The sequence below is a fragment of the Triticum dicoccoides genome, chromosome 4B (genome assembly GCF_002162155.2).
Source record: "Triticum dicoccoides isolate Atlit2015 ecotype Zavitan chromosome 4B, WEW_v2.0, whole genome shotgun sequence".
Taxonomy (NCBI): Eukaryota; Viridiplantae; Streptophyta; class Magnoliopsida; order Poales; family Poaceae; genus Triticum; species Triticum dicoccoides.
In genome coordinates, this window is record NC_041387.1 from 409,299,591 (window position 1) to 409,304,871 (window position 5,281).

The window sequence follows — 5,281 nt, forward strand, 5'->3', positions numbered from 1 at the left end:
TCCGGAGACAAAGCGAGCCTCGACGATGACGAATTCGTCGTGCCTGAGGATCCCGTCGAACAAGAGCGTTTTAAATGCAGGCTTATGGCCACGGCGAACAGCCTCAAGAAAAAGCAGCAACAGCTTAGAGCTGATCAGGATCTGCTAGCCGACAGATGGACTGAAGTCCTCGCGGCCGAAGAGCATGAGATCGAACGCCCCTCCAAAAGCTACCCTAAACGCAAGCTGCTCCCTCGATTAGAGGAGGAGGCTTACGAACCCGCATCACTAGGAGACAATACGGCTGACCGACCACCCCGTGGTCGCGACAGAAAGGCCTCTAGACCCTTTACTAGACCCGTACCCCGGCTTCGCTCGAAAAGCACACGGCCACAGGGGAACACTCCGGACTTGTGAGATATATTGGAGGATAAGGCAAGACTATCAAGATCGATCTATGGATCGCGTGGGCGTCCCACGATACGCGACGACAACCGTCGCGCCGGACACAGTAAGTCCGGCCGGGCCGAACAAAATAGACCAAGCTCCCTTGAGCTCCATCGTGATATCGCCCAGTACAGAGGCGCCGCACACCCACTATGCTTCACAGATGAAGTAATGGATCATCAAATCCCCGAAGGGTTTAAACCCGTCAATATTGAATCCTATGATGGCACAACAGACCCCCGCGGTTTGGATCAAAGACTATCTCCTTCACATCCACATGGCCCGCGGTGACGATCTTCACGCCATCAAATACCTCCCCTCAAGTTAAAGGACCAGCCCGACATTGGCTCAACAGCTTGCCAGCAGAGTCAATTGGGAGTTGGGAGGACCTGGAAGCCGCATTCCTCGATAACTTCCAGGGCACTTATGTGCGACCACCAGACGCTGATGACCTAAGCCACATAATTCAGCAGCCAGACGAATCGGCCAGACAATTCTGGACACGGTTCTTAACCAAGAAAAACCAAATCGTCGACTGTCCGGATGCGGAGGCCCTCGCGGCCTTCAAGCATAACATCCGCGACGAGTGGCTTGCCCGGCACCTTGGACAGGAAAAGCCGAAATCCATGGCAGCCCTCACATCACTCATGACCCGCTTCTGTGCGGGGGAGGACAGCTGGCTAGCACGCAGCAACAACCTCAGCAAAAATTCTGGCAGTCCGGACTTCAAGGACCGAAATGGCAGGCCGCGTCATAACAAAAACAAATGCCGCATTAATGGCGACAATATTGAGGATACGGCAGTCAATGCTGGATTCAGAGGCTCTAAACCCGGTCAGCGGAAAAAGCCATTCAAAAGAACCACTCCGTGTCCGTCCAATTTGGACCGAATACTCAACCGCTTGTGCCAGATACACGGCACCCCTGAAAAGCCAACTAACCACACCAACAGGGACTGTTGGGTATTTAAGCAGGCAGGCAAGTTAATTGCCGAAAACAATGACAAGGGGCTGCATAGCGATGACGAGGACGAGACTCGACCGCCTAACAATAGAGGACAGAAGGGTTTCCCCCCACAGGTGCAGACGGTGAATATGATATACGCAACGCACATACCCAAAAGGGAGCGGAAGCGTGCACTCAGGGATGTCTACGCGATGGAGCTAGTTGCCCCGAAGTTCAATCCATGGTCCTCCTTCCCGATCACTTTTGACCGAAGGGACCACCCCACAAGCATCCGCCACGGCGGATTCGCCGCATTGGTCTTAGACCCAATCGTCGATGGATTTCACCTAACCAGAGTCCTGATGGACGGCGGCAGCAGCCTGAACCTGCTTTACCAGGATACAGTGCACAAAATGGGCATAGATCCCTCAAGGATTAAACCTACCAAAACGACCTTTAAAGGCGTCATACCAGGTGCAGAAGCCCATTGTACAGGCTCAATTACACTGGAAGTGGTCTTCGGATCCCCGGATAACTTCCGAAGCAAGGAGTTAATCTTCGACATAGTCCCGTTCCGCAGCTGCTATCATGCCTTGCTCGGACGTACCGCGTTTGCAAAGTTCAATGCGGTGCCGCACTACGCATACCTCAAGCTCAAGATGCCAGGCCCTCGAGGAGTCATCACGGTCAACGGAAACACTGAACGTTCTCTCCGCACGGAGGAACATACAGCGGCTCTCGCGGCAGAAGTGCAATGCAGCCTCTTAAGGCAATTCTCGAGTCCGGCCGTTAAGCGGCCGGACACAGCTAAGCGCGCCCGGAGTAACTTACAACAAGACCACCTGGCACGTTACGAGCACGCGTAGCAGTGCGGCCCCAACCCCAGCCCCTGCGAAACGTCAAAGCAGGTCCTTCGCGTACACCATTACGCTCTGAAGATGCCATGGGCATGGGGAGAGGGGCACGACCACGATAAACCCAGACTGCGGCTCAACCACACCAGGGGCTCTCAAGTGTGTCGTTCTTTTTTCTTTTCTTTTTACCTTTTATTTTTTACCCACAGGACTCCGTTTGTCAGAGGCCCTGTCCGGCAGCAGACCTGCCGAACTCACGATGCAACAGCCAGGGAAGAATACAGGCTACAACGAATATACAGGTGGTCTCCATTACGAGAATTTTTATACACCAATCTGCAGCCTACCCCTGGAGGGGGACATGTTTAACAGTCCCATCCCTTGCTTATCGCACTATTTGCATCGTTCTGCATTCATAGCAGCACTTATTGAATAAAACAATGCATCACCTTTCTGCTTATAATTGTATTTCTTTTTTATACATATGTTCATTCATGGCATGTTGCATCCGTACACTTTGGTACGGTTAATATACACCAGGGGCTTATGTTTCCCGCATTATGGTGTGATGAGTCCGAACACTTTCACAAGTGCGGCACCCCGAACTTATAGCACTATATGCACCGGCTCTGAATCATGTCTTGGGTCAATAGTTGGGTTTGCCCGGCTCCCATGTTTTGGTACCTTACGTTCCGTTATATCGGCTAAGGTAGCACTGGGAGAACCACTGCGATTGCGCCCCAGTTGAGCTGGGTTAACGCCTCAGTGGAGAAAGCTAAAACTGACCGTCATGATGAGGCGAGAGCCGATCGTTGTTCGAGAGGTTTTTTGCGAGTCCTTAAAGACTTATGCCGCTTAGAGCGAGGAGCCGGATACTGTCCGGCCAAGGCGTGGATAGCGCCCCAAATTCGGCCTTCCGAAGACTAGGGGCTTCACCGAAATTTAAAATTATAGAATTCTATGGCTAAGTGAGAGTGTTCAAGCATTATAAGTCCGGTTGCCTTGTTCGCTGTGTTGAGCGCCTCCCTAGATGGACCCAAAAATGGGAACAAGAGCGCTCAAGTTTATCCCGAACACCCCAGCACTCGTGGCATGGGGGCTGAAGCCGACGACTTGCCATCTCTCAGCTTTGATAAACAGCCGCACAGAAGGTAATATTTTAAATTAACAAGCATTGCTTAGCGCATATGAACTAAGTTTTCAGCGCACAGGATAACAAAATGCGAGTCTACTCAAATATTACATCTTTGGAGCACTCACCCGCAATAATACGGGTGCCCTTCAGCACACTCTTATAATACATCTCGGGCGTGCGATGCTCCTTGCCCTCTGGTGGCGGGTCCGTCACGAGCTTCTGGGCATCCATCTTGCCCCAGTGCACCTTTGCGCGGGCAAGGGCCCGACGGGCACCCTCAATGCAAGCGGAGTGCTTAATGACTTCAACCCACGGGCAGGCATCCACCAGCCGCCGCACCAGGCCGAAGTAGCTCCCAGGCATGACCTCCTTAGGCCACATCCGAACTATGAGGCCCTTCATGGCCTGTTCGGCCACCTTGTGGAGCTCGACCAGCTGCTTCAGCTGGTCGCTAAGGGGCACCGGATGTCCGGCCTCAGCATACTGAGACCAGAAGACCTTCTCCATCGAGCTCCCCTCCTCGGCCCGGTAGAATGCGGCAGCATCGGACACGTTGCGAGGAAGATCTGCGAACGCTCCTGGAGAGCTCCGAATTCGGGTAAGAAACAGGTAATTAACACTCACATGCTTACTTTGCATGAAAAATGCCTTACCCGCTGCTATTTTCTTCACCGCCTCAATCTCCTGGAGGGCCTTGTAGGCTTCGGCCTTAGCGGCTTTGGCACTCTCAAGAGCCGTTGCAAGCTCAGACTCTCGAGTCTTCGAGTCACGCTCCAAGCTCTCATGTTTTTTCACGAGATCCTGGAGCTCTTGCTGTACCTCCGCCACCTGCGCCTCCTGCTTCTCTCGCTCGGTGCACTCCGCGGCCGCATTGCGTTCGGCCGCGGCCACCACCTCCTTCAGGGTCGCCACCTCGTTAGTGGCCCCTACAATACCCACGTTATCCTTGTCATTTTTCTTGCAACCAAATCCTTTTCTGTAAGGTACAATTTCCATAAGGTATTACTCACCTTCTTTTTCCTCGAGCTGCTTCTTGGCATGGCCAAGCTCGTTCTCGGACCGCTCGAGGTTTTCCTTCAAAGTATTGACCTCCGCAGTCAGTGCGGTGGAGGTCAGCAGCACAACCTGCAATCCCATATCGACATATTTTTTATGACTCCTGCGTTTATCTTTCTAAAGATCCTCAGTCCGGCTTCTCTTTCCGAACACCGAACCGAGCATCAGGGGCTACTGTCTATGCGGTACAATTTTACATATATTGAAATTCTTACCTCAAAGCCTGTTAGAAGGCTGCTGCAGGCTTCGGTCAGCCCGCTCTTGGCGAGCTGAACCTTCTGAATCACCGCACTCATAACAGTGCGGTGTTCCTCTTTGATGGAGGCGCCGTTGCGCGCCTCCAACAAATTATCCGGCACCTCCGGTTGGACGGAGGCAGCCGGCGTCACGGTCTTGCCCTTCTTATGAAGGGGTCGCCCGCCGGACTCCGGAGCCATTGTGGCCTCCGGGGCTGAGTCCGGTGCAAAGTCCGGGAGGTTGTCCTATGACACCTCCGGGGCCTCCTCCTCCTGGTGGGTCCCTTCCTGGGATCCCACCTCGGCATCGTCCGCGGCACGGGGGTGAGGCAGTCGGAAGGGAATCCATATCTGACGCACCCAAGGACCCGCTCGATGAATAGGGAAGATCATCTTTGGGCGGACTGCAGGGTTGTATGCGGCATTAGAAAGACATTATGTGGCGAAAAGAAAAAACCTTGAAGTTATTCGGGAGTCCGGATACTTATGATCTCGCCAGGGGCTTGGCCCTTGGAGGCCAGTCCTCGTCGTCGTCACTGGCGTTGGCGGAGCAGTCCGGGGGAAGAGTTTTTCCCTTCTTGGACCCTTCGGCCTCCCTTGTTGGGGAGGCCTTCCTTTTCTTCCCTCCC